Raw genomic sequence first — 20,943 nt, forward strand, 5'->3', positions numbered from 1 at the left:
TCCACCCATCCCAGGCCATCTCAATTTGTGTTTGTCCGCTTATACATTCACTTCTAAATTCAACACCCGCATGTTTCATAAAGTTTCTCCCCTTCCAACCTGACCCCCCCGTTTCCCTGTTCGTATTGTACTTCCACTCTCTCATTTACTTCATTCATAATACTCACTTCCCCATTTGCAACTGAACAGATACCTCTCCCTACCTTACTTTTTTGCTCTTTCATATCACTTCCCACCACCTCAGATATATTCATTACAGTCATTACTTCTCCTGCCAGTAACAATCTCTCCAGCAGACTCACACCAAAACCATTTAAATGCAGCCCATCTTCTTTATACAATTCCATCCGTCCCTCAAATTCCTCCCACACATTCACAAAATGCACTCCATTCTCCTCACATAACTGCGCTAACATATCATTCATAATCTTTGGCCGCCTCCTCAATTCATCACTATCATACCTTGGCAACACACTGACTACCTTTCCTACCACACTGTTATCTTTTACTCTCCTTAATAATCTCCTTATATCCAATCTGGCATTTTCCTTGTTCCCATCCAAATCATTTGTTCCTACTACAACCACCAACTCTTGTGCTCTCTTACTCCTCATGTCCAACGCTTCAATCACTCTCTCCATTCTACCACCAGGAAAACAAACCTTGTGCATCTTCTCATTCACCACACCTCTAATAATGGAATCTCCATAGAGAACCACTCTTGAATCATTGGATATATCTTTCGCATACCCATCTTTCCTTCTGTTCTTATTCGTTCTTCCATGTATGTCTCTAATTCTTTTCATCTCATTTCTCATGCAGTTCATATCTTGCTTCATCATCATCAACTCTGTTTTCATGTCCACATCCAATATATATTCCTGTCTATCATTTTCATGTAGTTTCATATTATGTCTTTGGATATTTTTGGTCGCGCAGCATCTACAACAATCCTCACAATGATGTTCTGGCGAGGATATCCAACGATAATTAACTGACCCATTTTCCTTCTCTTGAGCAACATTCTGATCCTGTAATGGAAGCTGCTGATCATGTATTTTAGGAACGTTTGGCATAACAGCAGTACGCCTGGATATATCCCAAGACATCATCATCATCATGGATCTACTGTCTTGATGTGAAGAACTGGCACAAGGTGAAATTGCAGCTGCAGGTAATAAGAGCGAGACACCAGGTTCGATATCTTTTATCATACTTTGTGCAACTTGAAGAGAAGTAGATAATTGAGGTGATACAGAACAAGGAACTAATATTTGATTATCTGTCCTTAGCCCTGATTCTATGTTATTTGAGCGAGTTTCAATTAACTCAACAGTATTAAGAATAGGCATCGTATTAATTACTGGGATTGACAATGAATCTTGGAGCAAACTGTCAAAAGATGCCAACGCCTGTGATTCCTCAATTTCTATTATTGTATCTTCACTTTGTTGTGATCCTTTTACCAACACTGAACTCTGGATAGATGGAAATGAGTTCTGAGTTGGACTAGGATATATATTTGAATTAGAAACAGAAATCTCATTTAATGGATAATCAGTTCCTGACAGTTCTAACCTTCCTTCACTTGTGAACGACTTAATTGACCTGTTGGTATCTTCTGGTGTGTCTAATTCATTTACTTTTGATGACACATTGGCCTTCATGCCATTACTGTTAGAACCACGAAGATATCTACTTCGAGGTCTTCCTCTTTTCTTCTTAATTACTGGTGGCAATTCTGTGCTGCGTGTTTTCTGTTGCACCTCAGCAAGTAACAAGGCCTGGTTACTTGAGCCATGTTCACTCTTCTCCTGAATATCAATACTGGAAGTATCCCTCTGTGCAACTTCTGTACAGATCTCAACATTCAAACTTTTAGCAGCACTAAGCAGCGTGGCAAGTTGGTCCTGCGAAATGATCACTTCACCCTTGTACATAAAATCTATTATCATTTTTAAATCCGTGTATTTTATATCTTTGAGAATAACAACTGGATGTTTACAAGAGTTTTCAAGAAATATGTCATGAAAGAAAGAACTGCAGGCAGACAACACTATTTTGTGTGCTTTAAGTCTCTTACCTTCACATACTAAAGTCACATCGACAAAAGTTTCAGTAAACAGTAACTCATTAAAAGTAGTTAGTACATTGACATGGTGATTATTCCTTCTTAAACAGATCTGCTGAGCCTCCATCTTCATAATCTAGTAACAATTTTTTTTTTTTTTTTTTTTAAGATAACCAAACAAGTTGTAAAAATGAAACTAGCACCTAAATTGTTATATCTTTACCAGCAATACAATGGTTCATACACATGTAAATTAGGCCTAACTCGACGCGTACACGAAACTCCAATCAGTGAAAAATGACACTGGATTACTGACTTTACTCACCACATTAATGACCTCATTTATTCTAGGATGTGTGATTACACATATAATATCAATATAATTGAACTTCTGCACAAACTAATAATGTAAACACGAAAACTGAAAATTATCCGACATTAACTAACACGCCGCCACCTACATCTGTCAATTTGTAGTAATCAATTTGTAGTTATCAATTTGTAGTAATCTATACAATAAATTGAAATTATCATAATACGTTTTTAGTTGTTGTAAAAGGTTTTATTAACGAACACATTGCAACGTCTAGAAGTGTATAAAACACATTTACTGTAAATTTATCTTCTGGCGATTGTGTCGTTTCGTCATGAAGCTCGTAATCAAATTGTCGTGTCTTCTTTCGTCGTCGGACTTCCGTACCAGTTTTAAATTCTTGTTCTCCATTCACCCCTTCACTCAGTTATTTTGCCGTTTTTAGAACTTTTTTAAAATTTGTGTCTGATCGATACTCTTGTAAGAATATTTTTAAGTTTTTGATAGATTCTAAAGCAAGTATAATGTTCATATTTTTGTTCTTGAAGCATTTTGCTCACAGGCTTTATTCTGTTAAGTAAATCATGCCAAATTATAAGAGAACAAATAAATTTGTAGTCCTTTATTTTAGCATAATGTTTGTGCTTCATGCTGAGTTTCTTTATTAAAATTTCAAAAAGTGAATCGTAAATTAACGATTCACTTTTTGAATTTACGTAATTTAACGTAAACTTCTAACATGCCAATTGATTCTCTTAAGGACACTTCTTAACCTTATTAAACATGAAACATACAGTATATCTTAAAAGTCTTTCTAATACAACTATAAGAGGAATTATATAAAAGTTTTGAACTTACAAAGGCTCTGTATCTCACAATTAGTCAAAAGTCTTTCACTAAAAGGTCTATGGAATTCTTTCATCACAGATCTTCATCTGGAATTTTGGCTTCGGCTATATCAATTGGGAATGTAGCGGGACTCGTACAGTGGCGGAAAAATGTTATTCTCCCACGGCGAAAAGAAAAACTTACGAGCGAAGGTACTTCGGAAATTTGCCTCGGCTTTTCTCCTCAACTTGGGCTCGCCGAAAATGCCTGGACGACTGCCGTCTCAAGTAGCTTGAATTGCCGCCTCTAAGAAATTGAAAATGCCGCCTCCAAGAAAAACGAAACTGTTTTCAACTGTCAATCAGGATCTCTCTGGACTGGAAACTTTTCTCTTCTACGGCGTTTCGGAATTCTCCTTTCGGCAATTTGAAAGCCCTGTCTGTGGCCTAGAAGTCGTTTCTCTCTGGCGACGGCTCGAACCGAGAAGCTCCTTTCTGGAAGCGGAAAACTCCTCTCTCAACCAACTTCTGGATCTGGGATGCTCTCTGACGATGTGTGGAACCGAGCAGCTCTGTCTCTCTTCGGCAACTAGGACCGGGCAGCTTTAGCAATGTCTGGAACCGAGTTGCCTCCTCTTTAACAGCGTCTGGAACCGGGCCCCTCTACTTCTACAGCAATCTCTAGATCCGTGCAGGCCCTTCTGTTTGCTTCAGTCTCTTTTTATTATACCTCCTCTGAGACTTTGCATGAAGTTTGGCAACCCCCAAAGAATCAGTATGAGTCTTTCATCTTAATTTCAAGTTCAGCAAACCTTTTTGTTCTTCTCCGCTTTCTTTTAATTGTAAGTTGCCGGCCATCGGAAAGTTGTTTGAACCTTTCTGACTGACTTAGCAGATGTTTACACTTAGAGCCTGCAAGCCTTTCTTACAAACAAATTTTAATAACAATCTTTCTAATGCCGCCATGCAGATCAATTACATGCTGCTTCGGCGATATAAACATTGCCTTTGTTTTTAACACTCTAACATATTCTTATATGTTAGAGTGTTAACACTCTAACATATTCATAACATATTGTTTTAGATGTTATTTACAATAACATCTAAAACAAATTATACAGAAACAAACAAAGTTTATTTTTACAATATTCACATGGGACTTAAGCTAAGTAAACAATCGAATGTAATGTGCTTTGGAATATTTAAGCTACAATCGAGTTTTTACAGTACCATATGACTGGTTACATAGCAACAAATGTTTTGTACGGAAATTCATTTCTGTGCATAAAAACCGTTCACCGTTTCACTTTAGATTCTGGAGGCAAGCATTTAGCCTGCTCTCGCTGCAAAATTGTAAACAGCTGGCCATATGCAATTTTTTTAAAATTTTTATTCGGTGTATCCGGCCTTATTTTTTAATAATGATCATTCTAAGAATTTTTTGTTTTTAAACCTGGTTAAACCAAGCTATTTTAAACCTGGTTTTACTCCATTTCCCAAGTAAGCAAACAGACAAACAAGTCAAGTTTGCACCTGCAAGTGTCGCAAGTCTAGCTGACCCTGTACATAGTGCAAGACCAAGAGAACTCATGGTAAAAGTAGAATAAGCTCTGATCACTAATCTTAATATTTACCCATAATGCAAAGCACATCTCCTGGAGGAGATGTATGATGCTTTGTATTAAAGGCAAGGGGCCATTACCCAGACCGGTTTCGACCTTTATTGAGGTCTCATCAGTGGGAGCCAGGCTAGAAATACCAAGATTTTAGTAATACAGAGCTTATAAGTATTTTGCCAGAACACGTTACCATAAGGTGTTATAACCATATTAAATAAAAATCTCAGGAGGAGATATAAATGTAGAAAGTATTTTACCTTGGGTATTTCTAGCCTGGCTCCCACTGATGAGACCTCGATAAACGTCGAAACTGGTCTGGGTAATGGCCCCTTGCCTTTAATACAAAGCATCATAAATCTCCAGGAGATGTGCTTTGCATTATGAGTAAATATTAAGATTAGTGATCAGAGCTTATTCTACTTTTACCACGAGTTGTCTTGGTCTTGCACTATGTGCAGGGTCAGCTAGACTTGTAACACTTGCAGGCGCAAACTTGACTTGTTTGTCTGTTTGCTTACTTGGGAAATGGAGTAAAACCAAGTTTAAAATAGCTTGGTATCTTTAACATTTATTATACCCAAGGTAAAATACTTTCTACAAAAAATTTGTTTCTTAAAAATGAACTTATGACAAGTACCCCGGCTCCCCCTTCGTAGTGGCGCCCGCATGCACTGCATGCCCGCTTTCGTCGGCCCTGCATATAGGTACATCTCCTAACAAGTAATCTTTATACAACCAGAAAGCTTTGCTTCCTTGTGTGATTCTTCTATTTATTTCTTTATCCTGTTTTTCTTAAAATTAATCAATACAAGGTAAATATAGTCCTCCACAATTCATATACAATTATGTCTCAATTACAGTAGCTAAATCGTTTTTCTACACCACAGGTAAAATTTAATAAAATCTAAATGTTCAAGATCACTGGTTGACTAACGAACGACAACGATACTTTCCTTTAAATTAGGATATTGAATATCATTGCTTAATTATTTAAATTAAGTGATTATTACATCCCACATTGTTTCAGAGCCGAACAAGGAACTCAAATATAACTTTAGATATTTAGAATATCATTGCATTTAACATATGACTAAAAAAATTGTTTGTTTTTTAAAAAAAGTTCTCTTGCGATTAGATAAAAAATTTATTGTATATATGTGTTAAACATTTGCCCATTACTTCCCTAAACGTTTCAAAATGTAAAATTATGTGTTTATTTTTATCTCTTCAATATGAACAAGGTGGGGCTTCAGTGACAGAGTTGCCTTCGATGGCTACGATTTCAGACTAGTGTTGTGTTTCTTAAGAAAATGAATGAATGCATTAATAAAATGAAGAAATATCGACTTCGAAAATTATCCTGCTATATAAGTTTATATTATCTGTCATAGTTGGCTGGCGTGTTTTTGTTTTTAGATAAGTGACTTTGTGTATTTACTTTGACGTCTCGAAACGTGACAGGTTATCTTTACAGTATAGTTTATGACTATTAAATGATGTTCTCTGCCAAGAATCTCTTAATTTTTATTTCTTCCAAAATGTGAGATTCATCATTAGTTAGAAACACATAATAACAATTGGACATCACAGGTATGAATTCATTTAAGTAAAACGATCCAAGAAATTATCGCTTTTTCTTAAAGGTCGTGGGTGGAGTTCATATATTTATAATAGATCCCACTGTAACAGTAGAATCTATTATAAATTAACCTTACTATTTGAGTTAAGACAGCATATCAGGATTGAAGATTTCCATTTGTTTTCTGTCTTAAGTATGTTGTCAGCTTGATTGTAACAGTTTTGTTGTTCATGAAAGATTCGAAATAACGAATGACTTCAAAATTGAGTGGCAATTTATTTATTTTTCAAGTTCAAAAAAAAAATAAATAAATAAAATAAAAAATATATATATATAAACGACGTCCTTTTATTATTATCAGTTTGTTATTCAGTTACCATAGAGACCAAGGCATTATGGGTAACCAAACAAGTTATTCATTTTAAACTTCCAATGCTCATTTTATGTATATACTGTAGGTAATACACATTATATATATATATATATATATATATATATATATATATATATATATAAATATGCATTACCTACAGTGAGAATTTGAAAGTAGATATGTTGGTGTGATTACAGTTTTGAATTAATTCTAAATCATGCATTCTTCTAAAACATTAAAACAAAATTAGACTCCATCTTCATTTATATCTTAACTTTATACATTTAAACATGCAGAATATACTGTAATGAAAATTCTCTTTATATACAATCACTCTTTATATATATATATATATATATTGATTATTTATATAATCAGTTATGTATAAAGAGAGAGATCTCACAGACAAACCTGGACAGCAGTGGGATTTTCTTCTCAACCAAAGCTTGTCTATGAGATCTCTTCATGTATCAGTTGTTCTTTATACCACCCTTTGGTATTTAAAATATAGGAAACAGTTCAAAACAGTAAGGGGGATTCATTATACAAACTGAAACTGTTATTAGGTCACTCATTAGTAGTATCAGAGATCAGACTCAGGTATGTTACTTGTTTAAGACTGAGTGAAATACATTAAACACAAACTGATTGACAACTTAGTTGGCTTGCATTCCTATAAACATGCTAGAACACTAATACTATTTCTAACTGTGTAAGATTCAAATAGAAGTTTCATTCAGGAAAAGTGAAAATGTATTTACATGTGGGCTAACTTAGTATTAATCTGAGAACAGATACTCTCATCACTGCATTACAATAAGAACTTTCTGAAATCCTGAATCCAGAACTGAGGTTAGTTCTCTGTTATCATCTCTGAAACTGCAGCGATTAAAGAATTTGAAAATCTTAAGAATTGTTATTTAAAAAATATTAAGCTCTCCAACAGGTAAGTACCTCCCAACCACAGCTGTGGTTAGATCATGTTTTATGGAATCTACCCCTCACAGACACTCTCAGAAGATTCAGTCAGCATGCTTAGTCAAAGTCATAATTTTTCCGTCATTCCTAAAAAAATATTAGTTATGGAACTAATGGATGCTGTGGAATGTGGTATCTGTGGTCTATCAACAACACTGGTTAATTACATGCATTTAGATGTGGCTGAAATTCTGACCAAATTCATCCCCTCCCCACCCAAAGAGTAATATTTTACCTAAAGAAATAGTACTAAAAACTTATATGGCAACAAAATTATAATTTATAATAATATAATATAGTAATGTATAATTGCTCGAAGACAAGATCAATGATGGACAAAAGAAGTACTGGATTGGATTCCATGAGAGGAAAAATGACCATGACACTGACCTAAATCATGGTGAATTGATGTTATCATCAAATTTGCATGGGTGACTTGGGAAAGGAGAACATTGACAGACATCTTTGGAGTAATCTTGGAAAGGCCTTTCAGTCCATGATGATGAAACCAACAGTATTATAATCCGATATAGAAATATGACTTCTGCATTACTTGGTATCACTTCTGGATCTGGTTCCCACTGATGAGACCTCAAGAAAGGTTAAAACTGGTCGGGGTTATGGCTCTTCCTATAATGCATAGCATTATACATGTCTGTAAGGATATCTGCATTGCATTATGGGATACTAAGGCAACTGATGTGAAGTCATTAGCCTCTATATACAAGTAGCCCAGTTGTGAAGTGACTTCACGTATAAACTTTGTTTGCTTACACTTGGATAAAGGATGAAACTAAGAATATAATTTCTTGGTATCTTTAATTTATAGTATAACCAAGTGAAAAAAAAAAAAAAACTTTCAAGATTGGGATCCTACCAGATCTCAAAAGTAAAAAAGTTCATACATTATTTATAAAGTTACATCATCGCCTCCCCCCAAAAAATTACCAAAAAGCCAATGTCTTATCATGTCAAACCATTCTAGGTGTATTGGGGTATACTCAACATCCACAAATGTAATACTCACTTTTGTCTAATATTTTTTTATTTATTTAATTTTATTTTTTATATAGTGAAACCTGTGGGGTATCCATAACCATAGAATAACAATAATAATATGCCACAGTAAATAACTTTTTTATTATGTAAATATTTCATTTTATGTAATCATAAGACATATTCAGTACAACTAATGAACAACATTAGGAATTGAATTCAAAAAACAGTAGTGCACATGCTTAAATTGGAATCCCTCTATGTATGCAATCTCGTGTTCATGGATGAAAAACTACTTGGTTGAAATTAAAATTACTTAAATTAAATTAAAATATAGCAGATAAATTATTGAATACAATTGAGGATAACAATTTCCCAAACTTTTGGAATAGTAAGACAGTCATATTGATTAAGATTATGTCTATGAAGTAAGGCTTCAGCACTTTCTTTATATAACTGTTCATGTTTATACATGGATCTATGTAGTAACTTGGCATTTTGCCATTGGATCCTGTGGTTAGCATTTTCAATTCCATGTTGTGCAAGTCCAAATTTGTGAGGTTTGATAAGGCAGATGTGGTCTTGATGTTTAGAGATACGTTTATTTATAGATCTTCCTGTTTGTCCATAGCAAGACAAGTTACATGAACATGGTACTTCACATACACCAGGTAACATCATCGGTGTCTTGGAGAAGGTAGCAAGTTGTGAATTTGGTCGATGGGTTTGTAGGTAGCAATGAGTTGATATTTTCTTATAATTTTTGCCACATGTTCAGAGATGCCTTTAATATATGGAATAGGAGTCCTGCGGACTTCTTCTTGTCTGTGTTGATTTGTAGAAGAGTGGTTAATTATTTTTTGGGTTGTTATTGGATTATATCCTTTAGTAAGGCTGTTTTTTTTTTGATAATTTCCAATTCTTGTTTTAGGAATTCTTCAGAAGAACAAATCTTGTGTGCTCTGGATACTGAAGATTTTATGATGCCATAATTTTTGAGATGGATGGTGAGCTGATGTATTATGGATATAACGACCTGAAAAAGTTGGTTTTTGTTAAATAGAAGTGAAAATGGAGCCATCTTGTTTGTTCTGGATGTGTACATCAAGAAAGGAAATACCTGTTGATGATTATTGTTATATGTGATGATGTCTATAGTTATAGTTTTGTCAAATAGTTGATTGCATAGATAGCTCCATTTCTCTTCTTCTCAGGTGCATCATTCCAAATATTTTTTGGTGGCTGGCAGTATGTCATTATGTCCAATCCCTTGCTCTCCTTTTTATTTCTTAATGGCTTTTAGTTCCACTTATTATTATTGTTTATATAGGAAATGCTTGATCTTTCTCTTGACTTTTTACTTCTACAGTCCTCTCCATTATTTCTGTAAGCAATTCATCATGCCTCAGATGGTGTCTGATTAGACTTTTTCTTCTCTTATTGATGGGGTTCATTAGTGACTGCTCTTTTTTGACCATGTTTAGAACTTTATCATTGATCTTCCTTTCTATCCAACCAATCCTCCCCATCCTTCTCCAGCACCAAATTTCAAATGTCTCCATCTTTTTGGTGTCTTGTTTTGTTCAAGTCTTACAACTATGTAATGCTATGTCCCATATATATGTTTTCATTAGGCTCTTTTTTTAGTCGATTGACAAGTCCTTTACCAATAAAACTGTTACTTTTATAGTAGAATGCCTTTTTGGCCAGGCTTATTTATTATTATTTTTTTTTATCTGATTGGCTTCATTCATCTTCTGTGATGCGATTATCAAGGCATTTAAAGTAAGTTACCTGTTGTGTTAGGTTGTTATCATTTTCATGGGATTCACTTTGCTTGTGATTACCAGTTTAGTTTTCTTATAATTTACTTTTAGGCTATACTCTGTGAAAATTTCTTCCATCCTTGTTGGGGCGGATTTCATTTTGTCCTCATTATCAGCAATAACTGTCATATCATCAGTACATCATAGCCAGTTAATTTCAATTCCATTTCTCTTAATGCTTCTTTTATTAGTTCTCTTAATTTATTTATAGTTTCCTCAATGTAGAGATTAAACAGTATTGGAGAAAAGAATATCTGTGTCTTGCACCTTTACGCATCCTTGCCATTGGTTGTTTCTATTTGAACTTCTTGGCAGTTGTTAAGATTACGCATGAGCCTTCTGTCTAGAAATGTTCCAAATCTACTTTTACTGTTTTTTACGATTTGGAATGTTTCATTCTTTCAGTCAAGAACTGTCGAAGGCTTTCTCCAGGTCAGGAAAGCACGACATACAAACTGTGAAATGATGCAGCTTAGCAACAAATCATCGTGTTAGTCAGATTCCTGATATGTACTTTTGAGGGGTGTGCAAATAATATGATATTATGATAGCTACATGAAAAGTTCATGTTATTACTAGCCTTCTGTTGACAATTTTTCTCCAAATTAGTGTACTATCTGTAAGAACTCTATTATTGTCAGATATATTTCATACTTCAACGGAGCTTCTTACTGCTTCCGTCCACCTCTATCTTGGGCTTCGTTTGGATCTTTTTTCTATCCTGCACTAAACACCTGCTTGGCTAATCTTTTCTCTCCCTTTCTCTTTAAGTGAGATTGGGTATGCTCACACTTTCCTGAATGCTAAGAATTTCAGTTTCCTTTCTGATATCTTATTTAATATGATTTAGCCATTGATGACATGCACTCTATTTTATTATTTATTATTATTATTTTTTTTAATACTGTCTTATTTGTGGTCTCCAGTGTTTGGTCAACTGCTTTGATTCTGGCCCAGCTCTCAGATTCATAAAATTATTATTATTATTAAGGTCTCCTTGGAGTCAAAAGACTCATCATGGGAAGTCCTTCATAGGAAACATAAAGTCTATCATACCACTCGAACTCATTGATCGTTCTTGCTCTAACCACTCTCTCCCTCTCAGGCAATGCAGTCCACTGTTCAACCACCCTCCATGCAAAGAAACCACTCCTCACTCTTTTGCTCACAGCTTCCTTTCATAACTTCGAGGGATGGCCCCTTGTCATCACTCCTTCCTGCCGTTCCACCAAGTGAAAGAACTTCCCATGTCTACCCTGTAACTGCCTCTCAACAGTTTAAAAGTCTCGATCATATCACTTCTCCTTCTATTTACCAAACTCTGCAGCCCACATTCCCTCAGTCGATCCTCATAACTCATATTGTACAGTCCTGAAACCATCTTTGTTATCTACTTCTGTACCCTTTTCACAGTTAATTTATTCCCTTCAAATCCTGGGGACCAAATTTAAAACAATAATCTAAGTGTGGTCTGATCAGGGTCTTATACAACAGAATGATAACTCTTTTATCTCTGCAGGTCAGCGTCCTTCTCAGTATTGCGGTTACTTTCACCACCTTTGCAACATGCTCCCTGAATTTCAGTTTTCTATCAATCATCACCCCGATTTCTTGTCTCCCCTACTTCCTTTAGTATAGCTCCTCCAATCTAGTATGCATCTTCCCATCGATGGATCCCAAACTTCAAGACTTTACATTTTGCTGCATTACCCCCCCCCCCATTCATTTGCCCAGTTTATTCAAATCCTCTTGTAGGGCTGCCACATCTACACTATTACTGATAACCCTTCCCAGCTTCATATCGTCTGCAAACAACTGAATATCCCCTTGCAATCCATTGACAATGTCATTGATATAAAGGTTGAACAATACAGTGTTAAACCTTGATGAATGGGAATCTTAAAGAATTCCACATCTATCATCGTTTTTAACAGATAGAAAAATAAGATACAAATTTTTATGTAGGAAAATGCTTGCTTCTAAGTATATGCTATATACATGTGATATAATATAAAATTATTTTAGCATAAAGAAAAGAGATTGTAAGTTGTTAGAGGAAATAATTTTTTTTGTTGTGCAAGGCCGTTAATACTGTATAAATTGAACAAAGATTTACTAAAATTTGTAATACTTGTCTGAGGAATGACTTGCATAAAATATTGTGAACAAAAGTTCAAAGGGCAAAGGCACGCCAACAGAAAGAGAGGTGGCCTCAGGCAGTCGTGTGATCACGGCACGTGGCGGAGCGTGGTCTGAAGAAAATCGGAAGCAAACGGTATGAAGTGAGACCCACGGTGAAGTGCTACGTATTGGGTGAGTTACGAAGGTTACAGTGATTACCGGTAGGGGAGATAGAAATAAAAGGGTTAGGAACCCCCCCTCTCACTCTCGTAAATTTTTTCTTCCCTTGGCTGGTGGTCGGAGGTCGTCTAGCAGGTAGAAATTTGCATGGAGGAGCGGCTCTGTCCCGAAGTGCTTGGACTAGGAACAGCGGTAGGCTATGTTCAGAGTCTGGTGAGCGATAGCAGGAAATGCCGTCCAAGTGCTGGCGATATTATAAGCTCCTGATCATATGATGGAGTACATCTCTGCTCATGTATCCACAGTCCTTGGAAACACTCGGCGTCTAGGTAGCAGACATCATGAAGGAGAAATTGCCCAATGCCACAGTTATGCCTGGACCAAGTCAGTCATGCCAGAATCGTGTGAAATCACAGAATGATCGGAGAATCCAAGGTACCTCACTGTCTAAGTGAACATGAAGGAAGATCAACCAAAGGAAGGCAGTCCAAATTAAAGAAAAAGTGTGAAAAGCCTTAGTGTATGGTAGCGTTAAAATTTCCTTTGTCTATGCTATGTGTGTAACTTTCTATGGTGTTAAGCTAAATGAAATTAAGAGACATTAAGGATCGAGGACTTTGTTTAATTATTTAGAGCAGGACTGTAGCATGTTAACATTAGAAAGTACAGTGAGTCAGCTCATATACAGGTTAATTTAATGTGTATGCTTTAGAGAAAGCTGAGATCAATTAGTCTGAGTAACGAGATATACAACGAATGTTTAAGTTAAGGGATATTATATCCCATATTGTTTCATAGCCGAATAAGAAACTCAAAGAGTTTCATGCTGAATATAGAAACTATATAAAGTTTGGTGAGTCCAAGCGTAAGCAAATGCCTGGATAGTGCAACACCAGGGCAACTCATAGTCCACTCATGTTACTAATACTTATATTACTAATTATATGAAGCCTTTGGCTCTTCATATAATTAGTAATATAATGAATGTTTAATGAAAAATTATTACTCTGGAATAACCATCTTTGTGAATGATTTATTAGGAATGCTGTTTTTGATACTCTTGTTTCATTAAGGATACATGCAATCTTGTCTGATTAGTATTGGAATTTAGTATGAATGTTAATTGTATTGAAAATGTGTTAATATGCTTAATAAACCTTTGCTATTTTTAAACCTAAGTGTCTGAGTTCTAGAATCCGATGCACCACTTGTAAAAGGTTCGAATCTGAGCGGGGAAGAATAGGCTACATTGTGGGTCATGACTGCACATCAATAGTCACTTGTGTACGTCTTGAAATCACTTCTTGGTTAAGATAACTTTACTTAATCTGACTGTTTTAGGTGGCGCAGCAAAAAAAAATAAATATTCCTAAAGCTCTATGAGAAGATAGATTTCAAGAACTTTGCCACTTTGGTTTTGGCTCTCTCCTGAGGCAATTCCTTTGTGTTTTGGAAGTACCGCGTGACTCTTTAGGGAAGATCGGTTACAAGTGGGGTTCCACAGTTCCCAGTACTGAACCCTGTGGAACCCCACTTGTAACCTTCTGCTTCCTTGATATTGCCCCACCATACACAACTCTCTGATACCTATCAGACTGATATCCTGAATCCATTTGATTAACCTGACATTTAAACCCATGAATTGGGTTGTTGCAACTTAAATATCAGCTTATCATGTGGCACCCTGTCAAACGCCTTTGCAAAATCCAAAAAAATGGCAGTATATGCCTTTCCCTCATCAACTACTCTTGTACCTTTATTATAAAAGGCTAACATATTGCTTAAACAAAAGCAGCCCTTCACAAATTCATGTTGACTCTCACAGATAACATTACCCTCATCTTCCCAATGTTGTATACTGTCCTTAACTAATTTCTCCAAGACCTTAACAACTACTGATGACACATAAACTTGCCTATAATTAGACACCTCTAGTCTTCTACTGCCCTTGTGCAGCTGCACTATCTTACCTTCCTTCCATTCCTTGGGTACCTTTTCTGCAGCCAGACTTTTTTTGAAGAATGGAGCTGTCAGTTCTTTAGCACATTCTCTCAAAACCCATGGTGAAATACCATCATGTCCTATAGCTTTACTGATACCCTGAGTACTCGGTATTGGGAACACACTCCACTCTCCTCTTGCACCTCTAAACCCTGAACCTGCCCTATCCCTCTAGTATTAAAACCTTCTTCTCCAGGATGAAATACTCCAATAAAGTGCTCATTGAACAACTCCACTATGTCCTCAGCATCAGTGTCTCTATTCCCATTTTTATTCTACAATGTCATTCTTCCACAATCATTTCTCCTCCTGCTGGCCACATAGCTAAAAAATTCCCTAGGATTTTCTTTGGATCTTAGTGCCAATCTCTTCATATTCCAGTTTTGCCTTCCTCACCATACTAATCACTCTCCTGGCCTGCATCTTATATTCTTTGTGTATCTGTCTTCCACCCCTCTCCTTATATGTCTTCCATAATCTCTTTTTCTACTATAGTTCCTGTTTGATATTGTTTTTCACCCACTTTACACCAAATTGTGTCCTCTTCTTCACTTGTGGAATACAGCTTACTATTGCTGCTAACAAATATTCCTTAACATTTTCCCAAGCTTATGATATCCTCGCTTTCCATTTCTGCTCTCCATGGAACTGTCCCTGGTTGTTACCTACGACTGTTATAATTACCTGCCTTATAATTCCACATACGTTCCCTTTTCTTTGATACACCTGTATGTCTGTTCATCTTCCAAGTCAAAACCACATGGTCACTCTCTCTCCACCTGGGGAGAGATGTCATCTCACTTATTATCATTTCTTCTGATGCTATGACAAAATCCAAAACTCATGAGCCTCTTGTTCCCTCTATTACATGTTGTCTAAGACATTTGTCCCTCAAGAATTCTAGAAATTCCATCCCCTTATTACTACATCCATGTTCCTCTTCTTGGCTTATACTGCTGTAGTTAAAAATTTCCCATAACAATCATTCTTCTTGCACTTGCCAAGCTCAACTGCCTAAACATCTCCTGCTCCCCGCCCTCTGTGCTCCTTGGTTTGTGGCAACACCATGCTAAATATCCTGTCTTGGCCACTTCTACCTCACACCATATGTTTTCAAAACCATTAGTGTCACTGTCTTCCAAAGCCTCCACTATTAGAGGACATAAGTCATCACTTATCATAAGCAGTACTTCACCACTACGTTTTCCTTTCCTATCCTGCCGAGAAATGCTGTATCCTGCTACTTCAATTCCTGTTATTATATCATCCTCCGTCAGCCACGTCTCAGAGATCCTAATAATCTTTGACCAGGCTGATGAAGATGGCAGGTTAATTCTGAAAATAGACAACAGAATAAGAAATGCTGCTATGGTGGGTAGCCAGTTGAATTATTTTATATGGAATAAGAGAGAAATTAGCCAAAACACCAAACTAGTAGTATACAAGACTGTTCAAACCAGTTTTAAGTTTGGATCAGTTTTTCCATCATTGGCCAATTATAGACTAATCAGTATCTTATCTCAGTCCTGAGATAAGATACTGATTTGTTTATAATTTGCTGCTGCAATCTTAGAAGATCCTTCCTTATGGCAAGGGAATTATTTTGCTCTCTTTCTACTCCCTTGGAACTCTACCAGAACTGGGACTTAGAGCCTAGTCAGAAGCATTTCTAGTTCCCTTGTACATTTTCCCTCAAAACGTGAGCTGATTTCCCATCTAATCCCACAACTGTATTCTCATTGACATTCTGCAATATTCAAACAACCTCCAGTTCATCCACCTATGTTCCATCATAAATCTCTGTCACAAATGTAATGGCATTAACTTCACTTGTATGATATACTCTTGCAAAGTGGTCACTGGTCACCTAATAACTGAACTATTTTATTTGCTTCTGTCACCTCATGACCATCAGTACTCATTAAAGTTATTCTTCCATAGCGATTCTTCCTTTTACTTACCACTCAAAAGCACTCTTTGGGTCTTCCTTTAGCCTGCTGAGGTAATTTCTTCTTGTAATCTGGTTTTCTACGTTACAATATTGTTCATCCTTCTTGCCTGACCCTTGTACTGTTCATGAGTTTGCTGGTCATCTTTCTCCTTATATATCTTCCACAGCATTTTCTTTTTCTGAAGCTCATGCTTAATGATATCACTCATCCATCTAACTGTTTCCTGATTAACCCTCATTACCTTAGGTATACAATTAATATAGTTTCCTCTAGATGCCCCTTAACTATTTCCCATGCAGTACTAATGTCCACTTCCATCCCTTGCAGAATTTTATGTCATGGCATAGCTTCAAGCTTCCTCCCTAAGCTTGTTATAATCACCTGCCTTGTAATTTCACATATACTCCTTAACTAAGCCTATTCCTCATTTTTGGCAATTATCCGGGTCCAGTCTACATGGTCATCACTTTCCCCAATTGGAGGCAACATGGTCTCCTTGGTTATGTATAGCATTTCCGTTCCTATGACCAGGTCTATTACTCTTCCACCTCAAGTTCCCTCCATCACATGCTGCTTGAAGTAATTATCTCCTAATAGGTGAATAAATTCCATTTCCTTCCTGAAATGTGATCTCTCTTCCCTCCAATCTATATGCCCATAGTCACCCATAATGATCACTTGACCTGCCCTCATTGTATTAATTTGCTGATGCATTTCTTCCTAATCATCCATGGAATCCCCCCCCCCTGGCCTATAGCAGCAACCACCCTTATATTTTGTCTTGTTGGCCTTGATCTCACACCTAACTGCTTCAAATGAACAGTTACCCCTGCTGCCTATCTCCTATTAATTTTGGATGTGGTTCATTTGCTATCATCGATCAGAGTATCCCTAATCCTATCTTCTCTCTTCTCTGAAAATACTAAATCCTTCACATCCTATGTAATAACATCATCTGCTGTTAATTTACCAAAATTCATGATTGCGTATAACTTTTGCTAAGATTGCACTAACTAATGCCAAAAACTGCTCTCTCTTGTTCCTGTATATAAGTTTATAGAAATTGCAGTATTCCTTTAGGCCCCCAGCATGTTTACTTCCTGAATAGACTATCCTGTTCAATATTTTGGCTTGAGAGACTAGATTCTACACTTGTTGGTCATTATCACACTTGCTAACCTCACAGGTGCCTTCACTCGCATTCACCTGCATCCACCTTAATTGCCTAAGTTTTCCTGAATTTGTGCTTCAGCATGCTTTGTGAACAAAACTTTCTCTAGACACCTAACACCAAATCCAGTTAGAAGCAGTCCATCAGATTTATACAAATCCTTCTTTCTGTCAACCAACCCATATCTCACTGAACTATTCGCAGGGAGTTGAAGAGGATCGTTATTGGCAATTGCTAAAGGAGCTCCAACATGGTATTAAATTAAAATTTCAAATTCAGTGGCCAGTATGTGCATATTGGCATGCATAATGGGAAGAATCATTACCCACAGCAACAGCAACCTTCATTGAGATTTATTAGTGGGAACCAGACCCATCAAATATGAGAGTGGTCAGAAAAGTTCTCAGCCTCAACTATAGATGGCAACACTATCGGTAAGATTTTTTTTTTCTAAGTCGGTACATCTGTCATAAGCATCCATGTGAAATTGTAAGTCACTCTATCAAGTAGTTTTATACAGCTGTCTGAAGTAAAAGTGTTGTCTGTGTCCCTTGAAATGGATAAAATTGAGTATTGTGCGGTTATAAAATTCTTTGTAAAAGAAGGTTTAACCCCAAAAGAAATTAATTTGAAGTTCATAAAAGTTTATGGGCACTCTTCTCCTTCGTTTTCGACAATTAAGAAATGGGCTGCCGAGTTTAAACATATCTGTACGAGCCTTGAAGATGATCCATGTGAAGGACATCCAAAAAGTGTAACAACACCAGAAATCATTGATCAAGTGCACAATATGGTATTGGATGACCGGCGAGTCAAAGTGCGTGAAATTGCTGAGACTATAGGCATTTCAAAAGAACGTGTAGGATATATTTTGCATGAAGAATTGCAAATGAAAAAGCTTTGCGCAAGATGAGTGCCGCGCGTGCCCACAGCAGATCAAAAACGCACTCGCATGAAAATCTCTGAACAGTGCTTGGAGCATTTTAACAGAATAAAACTGATTTTGTGTGTCAATTTATTACTATGGATGAGACTTAGATTCACCATTACACACCAGAATCCAAACAGCAGTCAAAACAGTAGACAGAAGCTGGTTGCTCAGCACCAAAGAAGACAAAGTTGGTTCCATCACCAGGAAAGGTCATGGCATCTGTGTTTTGGGATGCTAAAGGCATTTTGTTTATTAATTATCTTGAAAAGGGTAAAACGATAACCGGAAAATATTATTCCAATCTTTTAACCAGACTAGACGAAAAAAATTCATGAGAAAAGACCTGGTTTGCAGAAGTTTTTTCTTCTGGTCTTTTCATCATCTTTCATCAGGAAAATGCACCTGCTCACAAAGGTGTTTTGGCAATGGGAAAATTAAGGGATCTGAATGATGAATTGTTGGAACATCCACCCTATTCCCCAGATTTGGCTCCCTCTGACTTCTATCTCTTCCCAGAACTAAGACTCTTCCCTGCTGGTCAGTGTTTTTCTTTGAATCAAGAAGTGATTGCAGCTGTAGAGAGGGTATTTTGCAAATCTTACTGAGAACCACTAGAGAGACGGGATAATGGCACTGGAGCATCGCTGGAAGAAATGTATTAGTCTTAAGGAAGATTATGTTAAAAAATAAAAATAATTTTGAAATTATAAATTTGTGTTTTCATTCTTAAGCCAAGAACTTTTCAGACCACCCTTGTAAATGTTTGAAGTGTTTTTTTTTTGAATTGTACTGAACAGGGATGTTGCAGGACTGCTGCTCTTGTTTTTAAGTTCCTCAAATGTGTAAATTGCCCTGGTATTCCATATTACAAATCAAGCTTCCTTTTTTTTGACATGCACATACTGGCCACTGAATTAGAAACCTGTATGCAGATGTACATAAATGTCACTTACACAGTGCATATACAAAATACTTGGTCACATGCATCCATATGTGTTCTAGGCAACTATTTAAGAATGCTTAAATAATCAGATTATTAGTGATGTTGATCACAATGGGAAAAAGAAAGGATTGTTCAGAGTTCAATAAGGGCTCATTTTAGGTGCCTGTCTGGCTGGTGTCACAATTTTGAAAACAGCAGAGTTGACTCGTTTCTCAAAAGGAGAGATATCTTGGATGTTTATTCAGTGGAATAACCTACATTGCTTGTCTAAGAGGTGTAGCCATGGTCGCAAGAACAATCTCAGGAATCAGATTGCCATTTTGACTGAAGTATTTAATTGACTGAAAATTGACTAAAGTATTTAATGAAGGCTGGTCCTGACCCATATCTCACCACACTATGTATAGGGAATTCAAGAGGATCGGTTTTGACAGTCACTAAACGAAGTCCAACGCAACATTAAATTAAAGTTTCCAATTCAGTGGCCGGTATATGTATATTGCTATGCATTATGGGAAGAATGATTACTGAGAGAAAATGTAACCTTCATTGAGATTTTATCAGTGGGAACTAGACCCATAGAGAAACGAAAGTGAAATCAATGCAGAAATCACATTTTCCATATATAAGTAGCAAACTCGGGTTTTTTATATTTATTCCACACGAGTGGTACAAGAACCTCTAGCACATCAGTGCCATGTATGAGGTGCAGATAAGGATTAAGAAAGAAATCTACTGAAATTTTTCTTAAAGATCTGGTGGTTGAAGTTGTTAAGAACACATTATGAGGAAGGCAGTTCCAGAGGACAGAGGTTGATGGAATAAATGTCTGATGCGTTCGTAGTTGTACTGAAAAGGGATGTTCGGCGGCTGTTGCTGTTGTTTTATCTGGCCTAAAAATAAATGGAGGAATGATGGTTGGTCAGTTCCCTGGAGCAGTGACCATGGAGCCTGTAGAATAGGCACAGAGCTGAAACATTTCATTTGTGAGAAAGAGGTTGAAGTTAGCCTGTGAGGAAAGGGTCATGTATTAGCTTAATTGCTGTTTCTCCCCCCTCCAGA

At 36.5% G+C, this 20,943-nt stretch overlaps 1 protein-coding gene across 1 annotated transcript in view; it reads left to right on the top strand.

Moving 5' to 3' along the window:
• The first annotated feature begins 6,360 nt into the window (after positions 1-6,360).
• The window catches only part of LOC150108168 (CYFIP-related Rac1 interactor B-like), a 184,850-nt gene continuing 170,267 nt past the window's right edge, over positions 6,361-20,943 (top strand). Inside the window, exon 1 of the mRNA XM_090415625.1 lies at positions 6,361-6,420. The gene's annotated coding sequence lies outside the window, so the exon portion shown is untranslated. The remainder of the gene's footprint in view (positions 6,421-20,943) is intronic.

Source organism: Typopeltis vanoorti, chromosome 3 (assembly GCF_054136105.1).
Source record: "Typopeltis vanoorti isolate ZY-2024b chromosome 3, IOZ_Tvanoo_1.0, whole genome shotgun sequence".
In the NCBI taxonomy this organism is placed as follows: domain Eukaryota; kingdom Metazoa; phylum Arthropoda; class Arachnida; order Uropygi; family Thelyphonidae; genus Typopeltis; species Typopeltis vanoorti.